Consider the following 21,834-nt stretch of genomic DNA (forward strand, 5'->3'; position numbering starts at 1 on the left):
TCTAACATGGAGATTTGAGCAATCAAACACCGCCAGTCGCTCAGTTCTCACAACTATATGAGCAGAGAGCTGCTGACTGTCAGTCAGCGGCTTTCTGCTCTACCCCCACGCTCACTGGAGTGCTAAGCTGTGAAGGGGGGCGGGAGCAGCTGGCTTAGGATCCCTGTGGCTTGCTAAGAGGTTGAGCTGGGTGCCGTTCCAGGCACGTGGGTAGATCCCGACTATATGGCCACAATCTTTCCCGAGCCTGGACAGGATCTGTGACGTCAGCAGACAGCGGACTTCAGCCCACTGTCTGCTGAAAATGGGTCACAGAAGTGCAGAACGAACTGCACTCCTGTGACCCACATTAAAAGTACAGCCAAATAAGCTTTGGCTGTACTTCTCGTTTAATACAATACACGTTGAACCCCATAACACATGTTATTGTGCATGCAGTAATTCCTCTTAGCGCATTACAAAGGTGTGAAGGGGCCCTCAATCCACCACAAAACGTGTTGTGGCTGTGAAAAATAAAACCCCGCTTCTATGGCACTGGCTAAGGTGTACTTTATAAGAAAATGCAGCGATAAAAATACCTACACAATTATTTGGTTCCAACTGCTTATGTGGTGTTTTATGACAAAATACCAGAAGAATAGTTAACTCAAAGCTTATGAACACTGGATTTACTGCATCATTCCATAAGCATATAAAAGAGTAAAGCATTTGCATTTTGATTAAACATCATGAATAATGCACTTAGAAGTTTAAATGACATTTATTGTTCTATGTGTTACCCATCACTTTCCAACATTTAGTGATTTTTACTGAGAATGTGACAAATTAATCCCCTAGAGAGTGATAATCTAAGGAAATTCACCTGACCTTGCTTGATAACCCGTGTCAAAAAATAAATAATAGGGCATATCTATAATAGATAGGCAAATCCAGGAACTTTCACAGAACGTATAAAGCTAGTGAATGTTGCACAGAGATAATAGAAATTCCTTAATTGCACAAATCTTTGACACATTTTAATTACGTTATGTCAAATTGTGCAGCAAATGTAAACTTGGGTAACAACGCAAGACCTTCAAAGGCAATCAGTGGCATTCCCCTGAATTTAGCGAATTTCGGGTTGTGAATGTTAGTGATCAAATCCTTCAACAACGTAACTTTTTAAATGCAATGAATGTTACAGTGAATGTTATTTAACATAATTGAAGAACTGCAGATATTGATAAATCTTTTGGAACAGGTGAATGTGATCAGTGATATTGAACATGTTTTATAAATCAGATTAATTGTTTGTTAGCATATATATAGCAAATTTGAGATTCAATCCTTTATAAACTGATCAAAGAGTGTTAAAGTTAAAGTAAGCCTTCAGTAGTATTTTCAACTTTCCATCTATTAAATCCTCTGCCGTTGTTGTTTTAACTCTTGATGGTAACTTTTTGCTTGAAAGTAAAACATTTTTTCTGACAGTAAATACCTTTATACAGGCCACTTCCTGTTTCTTTTCTGGTAATTAGCCTAGGCTTATGACATCATGCACAGCTCTCTCTCACACTCTCACTCTCCTGAGAGTTTGGCAGGAAGGGAGAGGGGATGAGTCAAAAGAGGGCCAATGAAAGCTGCAGGGCTGCAGAGCTGGAGATGTGCCTCTGTGTGTTTGTGTTTGTCAGCTTCAGCTGCCCACAGTTAAAATTGCTGCAGCCAGACTTAGTGGAGGGAGATTTCTGCAGCATATTTGGCAAGTACAGAATCACAGTATATATAAAATAATTTGCAAAGTGGTTGGAAGGAAGCTTCCGAATGGCAAAGATGTTTTTATTACAAATTATGTGACCAGACTGCAGTCCCTCTTTAAGCTACAGGGATGTATAAAAGACCACACATCAATGCAGTTATATATTCAGTAAAAGTATAATTCAATATATTTTTAAATGCACCAGTTGTAAACCCTTCATGCCAACGTAACGCAAATATTTGTCCTTCGGCTTGAAGGGGTTGTACTGGGGTGATGCATGCAGCTGCGCGCATCCCCCCCCCGGGACCGTTTTTTTAAAAGCAGACAGTCGGCTTTCATGTGATAACAACTGATGCGGCTAAGCAGTCGCTTGGCTGCTATCCCAAGCAGCGGGAGGAGACACCCCCCCCTCTCCGGCTTACCCGGGCTCTCTTAGACCACCGGGAGGCCCAAGCGACTAGCTGGCACATGCACCCAAACAAAGCTGGAATTGGCTTAGATCGGGTCTCGGATCTAGTAACCTGGAAGTGATATCATGACATCACTTCCGATTTACTGAAGACATAATTTAAAAAAATGATGGCATTCAAAACAGCCAAACTTGGCATTATTAATGCTTTTAAGTGCAAAGAAGAGATTTAAGGTCTTATAGACCCCAGATCCCTCCATAAAGAGTACCTGTCACTGCCTATTACTGTCACAAGGGATGTGATACATTCCTTGTGACAGCAATAAAAGTGATCAGGAAAAAAAATGTAAAGGGACAGTGTAAAAATAAAATAATTAAATAAAAATTAATAAGAAAGAAAGGTAAAACACCTCGTCCCTCTGTGCACGCGTTCAGAAGCGAACGCATTCATAAGTCATGCCCACAAATGTAAACAGTGTTCAAACCACACATGTGGGGTATTGCCATAATTGTTAGTGCAAGAGCACTAATTCTAGCACAAGACCTCCTCTGTAACTCTAAACATGTAACCTGTAAAAAAATGGAAAGCGTCTACTATGGAGATTTTTAAGTACCGTAGTTTGCCGCCATTCCACGAGTGTGCGCAGTTTTAAAGCATGACATGTTAGGTATCTATTTACTCGGCGTAACATCATCGTTCACATTTTACAAAAAATTGGGCTAACTTTAATGATTTTTTTTTAATTAATGAAATTGTACTTCTTAGAAAAAAAATTGCAGTTGAAAGAACTCTGCACAAATACAGTGTAACATAAAATATTGCAACGATCACCATTTTATTCTCTATAGTCTCTGCTAAAAAATATATATAATGTTTGGGGGTTCTAAGTAATATTCTAGCCAGATTTAAGCATCAAGTGTTAGAAAAAGGCTTAAGCATGAAGGGGTTAAGATCCTGAAACTGACCTAGTATCAGTCTGTAATTCCAAGCACAGTGCCGCTCATATTGGGAGAGAGAGGGGTAAAATTATGAGTAAATTAGATGCTGTTACAGTGCACAGATGAGCTGCCACCGGCCATGCCAACAAGAGGATAAAGTAGAAAGAGGGCACAGTGATGACTCTTTGTCTAAATAGCAGGCTGGGGTGTGTTCTTAACCAATCTGTTCTGCTTCTGCAGTCATATTTGAGAACATCTTTGCTTCTTGACAGAGGTACCCGCAAAAATTTGTAAAACAGAATTATAAATACAGCTACCATATATGTATTTTAACTGGGTATTTTAGCTGCCTGCCTGGAATTCAGCTGTGCTATATAGCTTATATATATTTTCAAATTCAATCCCTGGGTTAACATGTTTCTTCATTGTTATCTCCTTTTAGAAGCCTTTCACCTAAACTGTGAATAGCAGAGCAGAGATGCCAAGCTTCTTATGAGCTTATTAATTAGATACATTGTATCTGCACACAGGATATAAAGAAGTAGCTCCAGTGGAAAACAAGCCACTGAGTGGGCTGTTTAAGTATGTATATTAAGTAGCTGTGCTTGAGCTTTCGGGGACAGAAAAAAGAATGGAATGGCCTCAATGGAAAACCACCCACTCAGCTCACAGTCATTATGAACTGGGAGGATAAAAAGTGACTTTACATAGATAAAAGTCTATAAGAAAGGATTTTCCTGACAACTATAGAACCTGGCTGATTGGGGAAATATATAACTTTCCAGGTTAATTCTAATTTACTTACTCTCTTGAATATGAACATATCAAACAATTAATCTATAAGTGACATTGCTGTTTGATTGCCTGGATCTATGAAAGGTTCACTTGTTCTCCATGAAGGAAGTGTACACACATGTTCAGGAGGACTCAACTACTTTATTTGGCCTGTAAAGTACTGTTTTTTGGCACATCTGAATTTCTAGTAGAAAATATAAAATACCCTCATTAAACCTAGTTACAGATTAACTTTCAGAATCCTGCACTTTTAAAGAGCAATTCAGTCTGCCTTTATAACATTCTATAGTCAGACTGTGGGAGGAAGGGGCATTAGACAATCAGGCTTAAATGAGAAGTAGGGCCAAAGCTCTTTTGGACCTACTTTTCCTGTGGGTCACAGGAGTGCACTTAGTTCTGCGCTCCTGTGACCTGTATTCAGTTGATTACGAGCTAAAGTCCGCTGTTGGCTGATGTTACTCAGCATGTCCAGGCTCTGGAAAGATCCTAACTTTAATGTTAGGATCCACCCAGATACCTGACCGTCAGCTGATTCAGCCTTTCAGTGTGCTGCTGGAAGCCTAAGCCAGCCATTCCTGCCCCTCCACAGCCTGTCTCTCCAGTGAGCGCTGGAGGGGCAGAGCAGAGAGCCGGTGACTGATAGTCACCGCCTCTCTGTTCACAGAACACTGAGAACTGAGCGATCAATGGCAGATGACATATGCAGCATTTTAATTCCTGAATGAAATTCATCTTTTAAAACTGATCTCCATGTTTGATTTAGTTTTAAATAGTTAATTTGGACCAAGCTGGTCCAAACAAACTATTTACTTTACTAACAGCTGCAGCGTTTAACTGTGCTGTATAAACTGCATGTCTGTGTGCCTCAGCTACATACACTAAACAGTACTGTGTTCCAGCAGACAAGACAAGAACGTCCGGCCTGGCTAATGTAACAAAATAGAGTCTGGCTGAGTGCTGCTCAGCCATTCAGAGGAAGCTTTGTATTATATGCATGAATACAAAGCTTCCTTTGATTGGTTTAGGAGGGCTGATGACATCACAAATTATGCCTAAGCCAATCAGAGGAAGCTTTGTATTCATTCATAGAATACAAGGCTTCCTTTCAATGGATGAGCAGTGCTCAGCCTGACTCGATTTTGTTCCGGGATCCAGGCCAGAAGTCCTCGTCTTGTCTCTGTCTTTTTCGGGAGCAAGATAAGGAGGTTCTGGTCCTGCTGGCGGAACACAGTACTGTATACTGTATGTAGCTGAGGCAACATACAGTTTATATGGTGCACCCAACTGCTGCAGCTGTTAGAAGTAAATTGCTTGGTCCAAACAAACTATTTAAAATTAAAACAAACATGGAGATCAGGTTTAAAGGAGAAGTACAGCCAAAGCTTGTTTGGATGTACTTCTCCTATGGATCACAGGAGTGCAATTCTTTTTGCACTCCTGTGACCCGTTTTCAGCAGAGAGCAGGCTGAAGTCCGCTCTCTGCTGACGGTACAGAAGTCGGTCCAGGCTCCGTGTCATCACAACAACGGAAGTCGGGATCTGCCAGATGCCTGGACTGACACCCGGCTCAGGCTCTCAGTGAGTCGCTGAGAGCCTGAGAATGGCCGCCCTGGCCCCCTCCACAGCCGAGCACTCTAATGAGCGAGGAGGGGCCAGAGCAGAGAGCTGTGACTGACAGTCTGCAGCTCTCTGCTCATGGAGCTGTGAGAACCGAGCAATGGGCGATGTTCGATCACTCGGTTCTCAGTGTAGAGGCGCTGGGAGACACATGTGGCATCAGACCGATGCTGCATTCACCTAGGTAAGTATGAATCTGGAAAAAACCCTAAACCCATACTTCTGTTTTAAGCATTTTTTCACACTACAGGGGGAGCTGGCTTATTGGAGGACACAGAACTGACCTCCTCAATGTGCTCTTTCACTAGCCAGTCCAAGGCTAGGGTGGTCCTTGACCAAGCTGTACTGCTTTAACTTCACTAGAGAAAATTGAGGTCAGATCCTGGCTTTGCTGTCTGATAGTGGTGTCTGGATAAGAAAACCAGCTGAACAAATTACATAATTTTTTGGCAGGCAAATCAACTCACATTTACAACTGTGAATTTAGCTCTTTGATTTCACCTTCACTCTACCAATTAAATTAGAAATAACAGTTTTGGGTAATCAGGCCCTTTAACTCAGAATGCAGCTTGAATATATAGATGTCACTTTACACAAAAACCTATTTAAACCATCACGCAGATGAATCTGCAGCAGCAACAAATCATTCACACACTATAATTTCAATGAATGTGTCCCCTCCATTTAAAGCATTCTTATCACGGACGCTGTCAGTCTGTGTCCAATGCAGAGATGTAGTTTTCTCTTCCCTGAAACGTTCTATCACAATGAACTTATGAACTATTTTTGCAATATCATTTTAGTTGCTAAATGTCAAAATCATACATCTCGGGAACGATGTGTCAGGGTGGCAGCGATGAGCACATTTTTTCACCCCTTCAAGAAATGTGCCTTTGGAGAGAGGAGAACATATGCCGGGCTCTGTAACTACCGCAAGCTTAGCGAGTAGACACTTGATTGAAGCTTGCCTTTGTGCACAGATCACGGGGGCCTCAGGAGATAATCCACCCAGCTTTATGAAATTGCATGGGATCAGTATCTTCAATCCTTACCTTATGCCAAGGACGGTTTGGGCTAAGCCACTCGCTAATAATACTTTACAGTACCAGAGATGCCCAATCTGTTTTCTATATCTCTGCACAACAATGTATGTCATTTTTATTCTCTCAGCGCATAGGAATCAGCTTACGCAGTTAAAAAAAAAAAAAAACTTTCTAAAGAATGCTTTAGACATTTAAATGGCAAACATAACAGAAGGGTTGTGCTATATACATGCTCACACATCAAAATGGTTGTAGTGGCAAAATGTTTTTTGGCATATTTCATCAGTGAAATCTGAGTAGTATTGCATCAGGTTTATTTGGATCCAGCTTTTATTTGAAATGTCTGTGCCATCTACTTAACTGCATGACATCACAAGGAGATTAGGGCTTCTCTTCAACATGATTAAGAATTTCTTAAGAATAATTGTCAACAATTATTTGGTGAAATGAAGTAGCAAGTTGATTCTTACATGAAGATGAAGGAAAAGGAAAAGGTCAAAGTTTGTATTATGGATAATTATGAGAAATTTTCTGATCTCATAAAATATACCTAGCAGTCTTTCCTGTGATTAAAATTACAAATCATGCCACAGTATTTCCAATGAGATTTCATTACTTGGCTCACTCCTGAACCCTGAACTCTGTATGTAGCGCAAAAACTGCACTACAAAAAGAGTGCAGAGTTCCGGAGTAAACTTCATACAGAGTGCAGAGTTCAGGAGTAAACTTCATACAGAGTGCAGAGTTCAGGAGTAAACTTCATACAGAGTGCAGAGTTCAGGAGAAAACTTCATACAGAGTGCAGAGTTCAGGAGTAAACTTCATACAGAGTGCAGAGTTCAGGAGAAAACTTCATACAGAGTGCAGAGTTCAGGAGTAAACTTCATACAGAGTGCAGAGTTCAGGAGTAAACTTCATACAGAGTGCAGAGTTCAGGAGTGCACTACATACAAAGTGCAGGGATCAGGCCTGAAAACACAAGGACAGTACTAATCCCCCCCCATGACCCTTTTTGAAAAGTAGACAGTCCAAGGTAATCAATAAGAGGCATGGCGATATTTTTGAAGTTATAATTTATTTGTCACAATTTTAGGGAAAAAGAAAAAAAATTCACATTATAATTTTTTTTTTACATAATGTCACCAGTGCAGTACAGTGTTATCATATAGCAGGTGTGGCAGTGATCAGGGACACTGACTGATGACAGTGCAAAAAAAAAAAAAAAAATGTATTTTTTTTTCCGATTTATTTTTACACACACTGTGACCATAGTAGGTGACAGATTGCACTGCAGCACAGCCACCTGCGAGGCATGCCCCAGTAGGATGTCATGTGTAGAATGTTCCTCCCAGACGTCACTTGACTATAGGGTGAGCTGGAATTGTTTAAATATTGTTTGTCTTAGTTTCTAATAGAATATCTGTAATTCTTCAGGTTGTCAGTAAAAAATGTGCTCTGTCAGTGCATTTTCCATGTTTAGTCAGTAAAAAAGTTGCAGGAGGTTGGCAACTCTGCACAGTATGCATGCTCCACCTCTTCATGTGGAGTACGTTGTGATTCTCCTTTACTGATCATATCCTGGGCTGGGGGCTGGGCTAAGCCTCAGCACATTACATGTCCTTCACGCCCTTCTGCCGAAACAATCAGAGTGGAGTGAGCTGCCAGTCAATCATTTGATACTCCGCAAAAGGTGCACTCTACTCTGCATGGCTGCAGAATGAGGCAGATCAGATGCCCAAGGGCTAAGGTCACCTTTTCCAGAAAATAATCTATGCAGCCAAGAGGTCCCAGAAGATATTAAAAATCTGTGCAGTTTTGTAAAATGATCATTCATTTTATTGTTTTATCTGTAGGCCATTTGGGTCCCCTTAGAACTCTTGCCAAAAACTCCTAGTTAGCATCCCCTACATCCTGACCTGCTGCTAGGATGTGAAAACCATTGGATGCTCACTTTCAGCATTACAGGGGAGTCTGGTAATTAGGGATCCAAAGAAAGAAGCCAGATATAGGATCATAGGATGACTCATATTTTTGTCAGAGCTACCAGGAGTGGCCCACAGCTACCCAGAAATCACGCTTCTTATTGTAGGCGACCCATTCCCAGGCATAGTTAAAGATTTCAGAATTCCAACCTGCCTATCTGCAGTCTGGCTAGATCCTGTGTTTCTGTCTCTGCAATGTTTGTACATTTTTGTTGATGGAATCGTGTACTTGCAGTTCAATCACTCTGGGTCCATACCTAGAACCACACTGTCATTAGTATATAAGGACAGTTTGCCACATTCTTATAGTCTTCAGTTCTAGATGTGTACTGATGAAGGGCGGGCATGCTATATCTTTTCAGCTTCTCCACAGTAGACTTATGCCCCGTACACACGGTCGGACATTGATCGGACATTCCGATAACAAAATCCTAGGATTTTTTCCAACGGATGTTGGCTCAAACTTGTATGCATACACACTGTCACACAAAGTTGTCGGAAAATCCGATCATTCTGAACGCGGTGACGTAAAACACGTACGTCGGGACTATAAACGGGGCAGTAGCCAATAGTTTTCATCTCTTTATTTATTCTGACCATGCGTGGCACTTTGTGCGTCGGATTTGTGTACACACGATCAGAAATTCCGACAACGAATTTTGTTATTGGAAAATTTTATAGCAAGCTCTCAAACTTTGTGTGTCGGAAAATTCAATGGAAAATGTGTGATGGAGCCTACACACGTTCGGAATTTCCGACAACAAGGTCCTATCACACATTTTCCGTCGAAAAATCCGACCGTGTGTACGGGGCATAAGTGTGTCTTGTGTAGTCATAAACTAAAGCCAGCTATACAGTCAGGAGGGATCGGCCAAATTTCTGTCCACGTATGGGCAAATTCCTTGTACAGAAACCAAAATCTACTGATAGACTTCTGTACAACCAACCTGTCAGATTTTTCCCAATCGATCAATGTCATCGGCTAAAGACAACATCACTGATCAGTGTATTCTGGCGGTAGGAAGTCTTCCCGCTTTCAGAATACAATAACTCACAGGAAGGATTCCCTAATAATAGTATATATTTTATTTTATTTATTTCAGGTACTTATATAGCGCTGTCAATTTACGCAGCACTTTACATATACATTGTACATTCACATCAGTCCCTACCCTCAAGGAGCTTACAATCTAAGGTCCCTAACTCACATTCATACATACTAGGGACAATTTAGACAGGATCCAATTAACCTACCTGCATGTCTTTGGAGTATATATATATATATATATATATATAACAATGCTTGCATCACAATGCTCCTAATCCCACTTATGAAGGTATATTACTGTATTAAACATAGTGGGAAATTCAATTTGACGCATTTCAAAAAGTTGCTTTTCCTTGAATCACTATCCTGTATCTACATGTATGGATTGACACAAAAGTGAATACAATTTTTTTAACTTTTTTTTGGCACTTTTGGTTAAGTGTGCATGAATCTGAGCTCATTATTTGGAGATGTCAAATATTACATGTAGTTTTATGTACACATGTGGGACACACAAGATGCATTGAGAAGTAGCTGTTTTTTAGTTTTTGATCAATCAGCAGTATAACTGTCAGAGAATGCCATCAGACATTTGGCTCGCAGAAATGTGCATGTGCGCGGAATTATTAGCAGAACAGTGACCAGGCGCATGCATTAGTGCAGGGATGTGCATGGGTGCCAGCACACAGTGCATGTTGGAGCCAGGTGGGCTATTTAAGGATGCTGAATGGTCTTTCAGCTGTTCCCTGCATCCTGCGTTCTTCCTGTGTGTTTTCTTCGTTGCTGACCCTGCTTGCCCCTGACCTGATCTTGGATCCTGCTTCTGATTTGTTGCTTTTTTACTGACACCGGCTTTGTTCCTGATTTTGGCTCTGCTTATGATTCAGTACTTCCCTGCCCATCTGTTGATGACCCTAGCTACTCCTGTGACCACGCTGCTACCTCCGATCCTGGCTGTCCTTCCTGCTCGAGTACTTGCCTGGCTGTCCATTGCACATGCTCTGCATTTCCCTGAGAGTTCTGACAAGGCATTCCTCATGAATCTGCAGCACAAGTGGAGTGCCCCCTTAATCTTGGATGATTTCCTCAGCTACTGTTCCTGTCCTGATGGTCCACCTGCTTCCCAGGATCTCCTACTCTAGCTGCAAGTTCTCCTATCAACACCTGCTGGTACTCATGTTCCTCCTGTCCCTTGGTACCTTCTGTTCCACTCTCAGTGGGGCCTGGGCTGGAAAAATGAGAGGCCAACCTCATCATATCAGTCTCCTATCAGGTATGTGACAACAACACATTGCACACAGAGTGTGAAAGAGTGTTGTTTGCAGCACTGGGCACCTGGAATCACTATCTTGCATATGCATGCATGGATTGACACAAAAAGTGGAAACAATTAGTTGGATTTAGTTTTTTAGCATTCATGGTTATTTGTGCATTTATTTGAGATCATTATTTGGTGATGTTAAATATTATCATATTTAGTTTCATGTACATTTGTACATTTGAGACACACAAGACACACTGGGAAGCAGTTGGTTTTCAGTTTTTAATTTGGTTTCTAATTAATCAGCAATGCAATACATTTTATACATACAGTGATGATCTCACCACTAATTTGACAGGGTAATATGTGAGGTATGGCAAGTTTTTTGAAGTTGTATTTTCTTCATTTTTGGGAAAATTAAGAAATTAAATACGTTCTTTTTCACATTTTTTTTTTTTTTTTTACATACGGTCACCAGTGCAGTACAGTATCATAATATGACTGGTGTGGCGGTGATCAGGGATACTGACTGGTGACAGTATATTAAAAAAAAAATGTAAATAATTTTAAATACGTATTTTAACGTTTTTTCTTTTTTTACATACTTTCATCAGGTAGATCAGTGTCACTATAGTGATATTGTACTACTCTGAGGGGGGTACTCAGGGATTATTTTCAGTGCATCATGAATGCTGCTGCCAGACTCATCCACGTTACAAACCTCTCAGCGTCTGCTACCCCTCTCTGCCAATCCCTCCATTTGCTGCCACTCACCCAACAAATTAAATTCAAAATACTAACAATAACCTACAAAGCCATCCACAACTCAGCCCCCACCTATATCACTAACCTAGTCTGAAAGTACCAACCAAATCGTCCTCTTCGTTCCTCCCAAAACCTCCTGCTCTCTAGCTCCCTCGTCACCTCCTCCCATACTTGCCTCCAGGACTTCTCCCGAGCCTCTCCCATCCTTTGGAATTCCCTACCCCAATCTGCCCAACTATCTCCAACTCTATCCACTTTTAGGCGATCCCTAAAAACTTTTTTCTTCAGAAAAGCCTATTCTGTCTCCACCTAACAACTGTACTTTCATTTTCTTCATCAGCTCAGCCCCCACAGTTATTACCTTTTGTATCACATTTGACCCTCCATCTTAGATTGTAAGCTCTAATGGGCAGGGCCCTCTGATTCCCCCTGTATTGAATTGTATTGTAACTGTACTGTCTGCCCTAACATTGTAAAATGCTGTGCAAACTGTTGGCACTATATAAATCCTGTATAATTTTTTTTTTTTTACACTTTGATCACTGTAACAGCAATGGTTAAAACTGTAATGTTTGGGTTATTTTCATAACACCCAAGATTTACTATTGTGTGACATGATTGCTCCATAGGTGTGGGCCAGTCACAGCATCACTATAGGAATCACCTGCCCCAGACACTGTGTGGTTGGGGGGGGGGTGCTGCCGAGTTGGTCGCTCATTCCCACTCCTTACTGACAGGCGTGACTACAGTGTCACTTCTTTTAGAAGGAGCAGCAGTCCACAGCTGCTGCTGAAGAGAGGATTCTGGCTTTCTCCTCCCTCCAGCTTGCATGGGGTGGAAAAGAGCTAGCGCCGAGACAAAAATGTCCTCAGTTTCAGCGCCACACTGCTGCGGAAGAGTGGACTGTGTCCTTCTTCCTCTCTGCCCCTTGTCATGTGACTTGTCTCATGACCGGAGAGAGGAAGGGCATGCTGTGAATATCAATCTCCCAGGGCAAGGGGAAAGGGGAGGTGAAACAACTCAGGAGGATGGGGACACCTGATGAAAAGGGGACTCTATTGGGGACGTCTGATGTAAAGGGGGACTCTTTGGGACACCTGATGTAAAGGAGGACTCTATTGGGGACTCCACCTGGGGGTAAGGGGGGTGCAATTTACCATTTTTTCCCTGGGCGCTGGATGATCTTGCCCAGGCACTAATAGAAGTCACAGCTGTTATCAATTAAATTAATTCATAACAGCTTTGCTGATATTGTGACACATGATCCCCCGGATGCTCGAAGGCCCAAACTCAGAAGAGGCAGGATGATGTACATGTATGTGACCCTGCCTGCCCATGCCACCCTGCTGCAGTTAATGTACTGTGGCTGGGCGGCAAGCGGTTAAAAGAAAGTTTCCGTGGCCATAGTTCAGCTTTAAGATGCTTTTAAACAAGCATCCACTCCAAGGTAAATGCTAACAAAGGAATCACACTGAAAGTAAAAGAAAGAATGTCCAAGTCAAACAAAACTCTAATGCCTTCCACTATATAATCCATATATGCTGCTGGAAGACAGGAAGAATGCTGTTTCTATGTGAAGAACTGCACTGATTCTCCTTTGTGGAAGAACGTTAATGGAAATAAAATATTTCCTTCCTATGAACCTTGGGTGGTTTGAACACTATGGCTGCTCTGTGCGTCTCTTTATCTTCCTCACAGTTTAATAGCAGCCAGCCATCACAAAGGTACAGCACTCTCCCTATGGTAGCTTTCTTATCTGCTCTGCAGAATGACTTGTCTGTTGGGATGATGGCTGCAGTTGGGCTTCAGGGACCATATAAAAATCACTCAGAGACTGACTGGAGAGTACAACCCGGAGCTAAGTAATTATTTCCATTTTGCAAATGTCGAAAGACACAATTTTTCCCCATGAATTACAAGATGAAAGTAGACCCACTGCTGCTTTTTATAAAAGGTTATATCATCCTGGTAATTAGACTGGAATAGAAGGGGTGATTGTATTTGCTGTTCTGTATAGGAGGGAGAGGGAAGCACACATGTACACAGCTTGCAGCATCACAGCGCTTATGGACACTCCTCTGTAATTTTTGCTGAGTAAAAGAATATTTTAGTGAAGCTCTGTGGCTGTTTAGTTTACAATGCACCTCCAACAGGATTGATTCAAACCAAAAGGCAATCATGTAAGCAGTCTGATGGTCTGACCTGGATGGTCAGAGCCGCTGTCCGATACTGAGACAATGTAATTGGTAGTGATTGCAACAGATAACCTCAAGCAACTAGCATTGCTAGCTTGGCGCCTTGGATAACAGCTTTTATGTTATTCCTAATTTTGTGTTAGATAAGTAAAAATCATACTCATATACGGGTAGCTTTCCTTGCAGTATTTCACAAGCATGGTAATTAATCTTGACTTTACAATTTCCTGCAATTCCTCCTCTCTACCTCTTTTCCTCTATGCAATCATCATTCTATCTATAAGTCTCCTGTGCCTAAGGAGACATTCATTTACTGTACTAGGAGTAGTGGTAGTAATAGTTGCAGTGCTAAATAAGCAATGTGTTCCTGAAATTAGGGAAAATAAATACTAAAAGTAAAGACTGTTTATTATTCATGTATTTTTTGCCTGAGTCTCACCTTTCCCATGGCCAACCTGGCTGCTTTTCATGAACAGCTTATGCTCCGCTGCATATGTAAACATAAAAACCTGTTCAGCAATTGGCTGTGTGGCTTTTAAAGGTCCATCACTTTTTGACTATTTGGTTTATTATATGTAGCAACAGTGGACTACAGTTACGCTATTATGTAAACCACCGCCATCATTCTCCATCTACGGTGGTGTCCCTCTAGTGCTGGGCGCCAGTACCTGTTGTCATATCTGTGAGCCCAAGCAAAAAGGATTGTGGGATGGATAGTTTTTTGGCTTGGAAATTCCCTTACGTGATATCAGACCTGGACTACAACTCCCAGGGATCCTTGGTACGACAGAAGAGATCTCTGGGAGGAACTATAAAAAAGCCAGCAGATCCAACCCGCTCTCTCTTCTTCCTGGGGCTTGCCGACTACACACACCTCTCTGTGGTCAAGAAAGGTGGCTGCAGCCTACACGCGGTGATCGAGTAATTCCAACCAGCATAAGGAGGGCCTAACTCTGCTTGCTGTTCTTCAGATGTCCATGCTGCACCAACCCATCCGATCAACAGCACGATCATCACATTCAGTAGCTGCGGGTGCTTGCTGTTTCACCTTCCTGAAGGACGTCTATCCCAGGGTCACTGTCCCAGAGGCGTGTATCCAGTCCGGTCGTTGGTGTGAGGGTAATCGCCCACCATTTGCAAACCTTCTTTGGTCACTTGATTTGAACACTGTGTATAACTGCCAGTTAATAATATCAGGCCTGCATCTTGAACATTGCTGTTGTCACTATTTAAAAGGCCCATGGCTTATCCCTGTGGTCTGATCTCTCATTAGGATATAAAAGGTAGAATAGGCCGGCCTGGGATCCCCTCTTTAGTGCGGTGACAATCTGCTTTGAATAACTAACCTTTTACTGCTTTTACAGGTCCTGCTCTAGATGGTATTTCCTTGTATATACATGTGTTTTCTGTTATTGAGCTGTTATGCCCCGTACACACGATCGGATTTTCCGACAACAAAACCGTGGATTTTTTTCCGAAGGATGTTGACTCAAACTTGTCTTGCATACACACTGTCACACAAATGTTGTCGGAAATTCCGAACATCAAGAACGCGGTGACGTACAACACATACGACGGGACTATAAAAAGGAAGTTCAATAGCCAGTGCGGCCCCTTCTGCTTGATTCCGAGCATGCATGGACTTTTGTGCGTCGGACTTGTGTACACACGAGCGGACTTACCTTTGTTGTCAAAAATTTGAGAACCTGCTCTCAAACATTTGTGTGTGGAAATTCCGACAGCAAATATTCGATGGAGCATACACACGGTCAGACTGTCCGACAACAAGCTCACATCGAACATTTCCCGTCGGAAATTCCGATCGTGTGTACGCGGCATTAAACTGTTGTGAGCTGTCTTGTTTGGGGAGTTCCTCTTGAGTTTGGACTGTTCTCCAGAACAGTTGATCAACTACATAGTCCATATATATATATCTATACATATATATCTATATGTATAGATATATATACAGTATATGTATAGATATATACATATATATATATATCTCAATTATTCCGGTAAAGCTGAGATAATATAAACATCTTTGACTTGTGTGAAGTGTCATTTAAAGGTGTTTGCAAAAGATGTCTGAACCCAGAATGCCAGGTGGGTTGGAATGTTCACAGGGTCAGGGTGCTGCAGATGAACAGGTAAATCCAAGCAGCCCTCAATGGGACCATGCTACATTCAAATGTAGCCCTACCCCAACTTTCCGGGAGTCTAATGGTGACTACCAGGGGTAGGAAAGGCCAGCATACATCCTCAGGGTATAGGTTTCTTAGGCATTGTGGGATAAAAACCAGAAAGAACATTGGGCGCCAGTCACATTTTTCTGCTTGAAGAAAAGAGAAGTTTGTTTCTCAGAATAGGAAAATGTGGGAGAGAGGGGAATAGGGCACAGGACACCCTTAGTAACGATCAGCAACCGGAAGATTGGCAGACTTCTTAGACAAAAATAGATGAGGTAAGGTAGACAGCAGTACAGGAATAAGAGCCTTTAAGCTGAACCAGCACATCTGTACTTTGTAGGCCAAGCTGTCTCCTCTAGTAAGTTAACTTTACTCACTGCTTCACACACTGATTCCCTTGGATGAGTTCTCTCTGAAGTCCTCCCAGCCAGTTCATAGCCTCCAGCTCAGTCCCCTCTGGTGCTTTCTTAGAACTCATCCCCAATCATTACCGGATCTTTGGCAGGCTTTCCTCCACATAAATTTGAACACCCGGATAGGCCTCAGTTAGGCCTAGCAGCCAGCAGCCACCTGGATAGGCCCCAGGCTTTGAGCCTAGCAGCCAGGAACTCTACATTCATCATCCACCCAGAACGTAGCCCTGGGCAAGAACACACTGCCTGATCACCTGACTTCATTCTATTAAATAACCTCTCCCAGCATGCTTAGCCACAATATAATTGGCTGAGAAAGGTATGTTTATCATAACCGAAACTTCACTGTAGCTCATCACTCTAATGTCAAAGGCAACAGCACCACCTACTGACAGAAGGGAGAAGCCACAACTTAGAATGAAATTAACAGAAGTCATGTAATCACTAAACACTAAAAATTAGCCAGACTGGCTATCATCCAGCACAACTAAATTTACCTGTAGCCCTACTCTAAGGACAAGAGTGCTACATATAGATAAAGTCTTTCTACTGTGGAGTGCACGTTACCCTGTTTGACTTCTGCTAGAAAGCTAGCAAGCTTATTTTCTTGCCTAATCACCATCCCCTGACTTGTTCTCTGACAAATTAATGAGATCGCTTCTGTTTCCATTCTGTTACCTTACCACTGGCAAACGGCCATTGTCTTGACCTTGACTACAATGCCGCCCTAAGCTTCGCACTGAGATACATAGAAACAGAGGAGTAATGGCAGAAATAAGACCAAGAGGTCCATCAAGTCTGTCTTGATTGATCTTACCTACTGGCTGCCAATAACCATTAGAAGTTTTGTGCTTAGAAATTACTATCCACACAACCTCCTTCAACACCATCTGTGGCTCCGGTGGAGTCCAGTTACTTCTATAGTCAGTGTCTTTGGTGAGAACCTTTTACTAACTGGCTGGTGGTTAGAAGCATCCTCATTGTATCTGCACAGACTCTGTGTTCAAGTCAGGGATCCAATCATACTCCCCTTCCCCAAGCTCCCCCACTGCTTTGTTCTCTTGCAATCCTAACCCTATGTAAGTTCTGTATTGGATGGCGAAGTTTACACAATAATGACACATCCCCTCCATAATGTTTGGGCCTGGCGATTGGTTGCTAAGTCCTGAGCAACGCATGCTAGAAGAAGGTAACATTTCCCTCCCATGATTTTTTTGGTTATACATGTAAATCATCATACCATACAATGTTTATAATGAGATGACATAACAAGTGCAGAAGTCATTGGAAAACACTTTGACCATCTCACACACATATAAAGTCTTTTAATGAGTTAGCTAGCAAGAAATTATGGATGGGAAGTCCTTTGAAAGAAATGTATTTTCTCTCTGAGAGACCAGAATGCAAAGGACCCCTGATGTTTAGACTTTACGACAATAAACTTTTCTTAAATTGGCGCATCCAGAGCAAATCTTTTTTTTTACGTGAATAATATTACTTTGCCTATTTAAAAATAAACCTCCGAGATATGCTTTCTAATAACTTACGGGGGCCTTACATAGGGCAAATAAATCAAATCTTTGACAAATATGATCCAAGGCAGTGATATAGGAGTTAACTAAAAAAATTACAACAAGTACTTTGTCTTCCCACTATGCAGACCAGACACAGACAGACCCTTTAAAATCAGAACAAGATATGATTACTTTACTGAATTAGCTGGGAGAAAAACAAATATTTCAGTGCAAAGGGAAGATGTATTATGTGCTTGACTAGTTGTATAATACACTGCAGCATAATAGCGTAGAAGAGAATATAAAGAATCTGCAATCAATCAACAGACTACAGAACAATTGTTCAAATCTATCAGCGTAATCATTTATATAACACATAAATCTCATTCAAGACATGTTTATGCCACATTACATTGAAATGAAATAAACAAACATACACACTAGTTGATATCAAAGCAAAAGTAAAAATGTGGAATATTATAAGAAGCAACCAGGCAATACCCTACTGTCAACTGCTGACATTTTCTGAACTCAGTTGTCTATTGTGTTCAACATTCCATTAAAGAGCCATAACCTGGGAGTTTTCCTACAGCTAATCTCATCCCCACCATCAAGGGCTCTGGTGAAGGCCAAGAATTTCTAGAGCTTGAACCTGGCGGAGATACAGAATCACTCTGCTTAACATTCTATTAAAGAGCCACAACCTGTGGGTTTTCCTACAGCTAATCTAATCCCCACCATCTAGGCTACTAGAACTTGAGCCTTAGTAACAGCCTTGGATTACCTGGTGGATATAAAGAATATTTACGCTCTTGCTTTTCTAGACAAATTCTGAGTGTCTACTTTAGCCCTTGCCTTTTCTGCATTAGCCCTGAACCTCCCCAACAGAAACTTTTCTGTCACTCTAAACCTGTAGCCTCAGGTATCCATTTCAGTTTTGAATAACCTCTTTTTATTGCATATACTGTATATTCTCCATGATTTCCTAAAAAATGCAAATATAGCCAGCAGTTCTCTACCATGATGACGCTCACAAATGTCAACTGCTTTACTGCTGTGTGCTCGCTGGAAGATTCCCCCTTACTTTGTTTCGCAAGCTACTTACACAGGCAAAAAAAATACTCTAATGCCCCGTACACACGGTCGGACTTTGTTCGGACATTCCGACAACAAAATCCTAGGATTTTTTCCGACGGATGTTGGCTCAAACTTGTCTTGCATACACACGGTCACACAAAGTTGTCGGAAAATCCGATCGTTCTAAACGCGGTGACGTAAAACACGTACGTCGGGACTATAAACGGGGCAGTGGCCAATAGCTTTCATCTCTTTATTTATTCTGAGCATGCGTGGCAATTTGTCCGTCGGATTTGTGTACACACGATCGGAATTTCTGACAACGGATTTTGTTGTCGGAAAATTTTATCTCCTGCTCTCCAACTTTGTGTGTCGGAAAATCCGATGGAAAATGTCCGATGGAGCCCACACACAGTCGGAATTTCCGACTGTGTGTGGGCTCGCTCCGCTCGGACATTTTCCATCGGAAAATCCGACCGTGTGTACGGGGCATAAGCCTTTCCCACTATATACAAAAAAAATTGTTGGGGTTCCAGTTTAAGGTCACAAAATGCTAAACAACCACATATAATGGATGAATATATGGACTGCATGCCTGCATATGGAATGTAAACTATGATATTAGAAATGTGTGATCGGGAAAAGTTGAAACTTTTAATGTGATCTTTTATACACCTATAAGCAAATGGAGATGATCATAACTATTACACCTTCATAGACAATAATAAGGAGATCATCTGACATGAACAGAAAAAGTGCACATTGGGGGATCAGAATTCTATCAAAGGGCATGAACTTCTATTGCCAAACAATCAGATTCCTTGATAGATGGCCACCTTAAGTCATGTTTTCAGCTGGTTACCCTGTTTAAAAAGAATGTTAATTTACACTCTCAGAAAGATATAAGCTCTATTTGTTCAATAGCCAAATCATTTAAAAGTACATGATAAGCTATAGGTTTCTCAAGTCCTAGGGCTCTGATCTTTCGGCATCCTCATCTTAACAGCATGATGTGAAGTTCTGCTAATCAATACTGCAAAGTAATATACAATCACAAAGCCACTTGTCCTTCAAAGTAAGCTTCCACTAAACAAGGAAAAATATTGCACATGAGACAGAGGCCCAGACAATACAGTTCTCTGATCAGCACAAAGCAATAGATGTTTATGGTGGCAAAGACAGATCAATCACCATGATTTGAATTATGGAGCAACTATACAGCAGGGATTTGGGAGCAGAAACAAGCAAATGTTGTGGAAATCTTTGGATGAAAACAACAGCTGAGCCCGACATATGAACATGTTCAGGATTTGCAGAAAAGAGAATATGTTTATTTTGCACAGAATGTATTTTGTCTTGTTGAGGACTGCAAGTTATTTTTACACTTCACTCAAGATGTAAGACTAGTCCAATTGTTACAGAGGAACTATACCCAAATGATCATAGGTTAACAAAGGGGCTTACCAATTCTTAGATGTCATGGCTGCATTCATTTTATTTTTTAAGCGTACTTTATTTTATTTTAATTGGGTGATCTGGCCAGTAAGACTATTGTTTTTCAAAAGAACAAGCTCTCCAGCAGTTTTATTAGTTTACAGAGTTGAGACAAAACATTTAGTCCTCATGCACACGGACGTTTTTACAGCTGCTTTTTTGAGCTTTTTTTGCAGCTTAAAAAGGCCTGTCTATGTTAGTCTATGGCTTCATGCCCACCTAGGCGTTTTTGAGCTGCAAGTGGCATAGGCGTTTTTAAGCTGTAAAAAAAACCCAGGACCAGTGGGTTCTGAAAGACGTTTTTCAGCTGTAAAAACGCTCTAACGCTGAAAAACGCTCAAAAATGCTCAAAAACGTCATTCACCAACGTTTTTTAGCGTTTTTGATCCATTGAAAAAAAAAAAAAAAAATTTGAAAAAAAAAAAAAACGCTCAAAAACGCTAACGCGGAAAAACGCTCAAAAACGCTAAAAAACGCTAAAAAACGCTATTGCAAAAACGCTGAAAAAAGCTGAAAAAAGTTTAAAAAAATCACTGCAAAGATACTGGCATTTTCATAACGTTTTTTTAACAGCCTGTGTGCATGAGGGCTTAAGCTGTAAAAAAAAACCCAGGACCATTGGGTTCTGAAAGACGTTTTTCAGCTGTAAAAACGCTCTAACGCTGAAAAACGTCATTCACCAATGTTTTTTAGCGTTTTTGATCCATTGGAAAAAAAAACGCTCAAAAACGCTAACGCGGAAAAACACTCAAAAAACGCTATTGCAAAAACGCTGAAAAAAGCTGAAAAAAGTTAAAAAAAATCACTGCAAAGATACTGGCGTTTTCATAACGTTTTTTTAACAGCCTGTGTGCATGAGAGCTTACAGTGGGGATGGAAAGTATTCAGACCCCCCTAAATTTTTCACTCTTTGTTATATTGCAGCCATTTGCTAAAATCATTTGAGTTCATCTTTTTTCCTCATTAATGTACACACAGCACCCCATATTGACAGGAAAACACAGAATTGTTGACATTTTTGCTGATTTATTAAAATAGAAAACTGAAATAACACATGGTTCTAAGTATTCAGACCCTTTGCTCAGTATTTAGTAGAAGCACCCTTTTGATCTAATACAGCCATGAGTCTTTTTGGGAAAGATGCAACAAGTTTTTCACACCTGGATTTGGGGATCCTCTGCCATTCCTCCTTGCAGATCCTCTCCAGTTCTGTCAGGTTGGATGGTAAACGTTGGTGGACAGCCATTTTTAGGTCTCTCCAGAGATGCTCAATTGGGTTTAAGTCAGGGCTCTGGCTGGGCCATTCAAAAAAAGTCACGGAGTTATTGTGAAGCCACTCTGTTATTTTAGCTGTGTGC

General features: G+C 41.2%; 1 protein-coding gene across 6 annotated transcripts in view; it reads right to left on the reverse strand.

Annotated features, from left to right (window-relative positions):
- Positions 1-21,834, reverse strand: part of MACROD2 (mono-ADP ribosylhydrolase 2) — a 3,509,413-nt gene that overhangs the window by 654,540 nt on the left and 2,833,039 nt on the right. The gene's annotated exons all lie outside the window — the stretch shown is intronic.

The sequence above is a fragment of the Aquarana catesbeiana genome, linkage group LG04 (assembly GCF_042186555.1).
Source record: "Aquarana catesbeiana isolate 2022-GZ linkage group LG04, ASM4218655v1, whole genome shotgun sequence".
NCBI classification, from domain to species: Eukaryota; Metazoa; Chordata; class Amphibia; order Anura; family Ranidae; genus Aquarana; species Aquarana catesbeiana.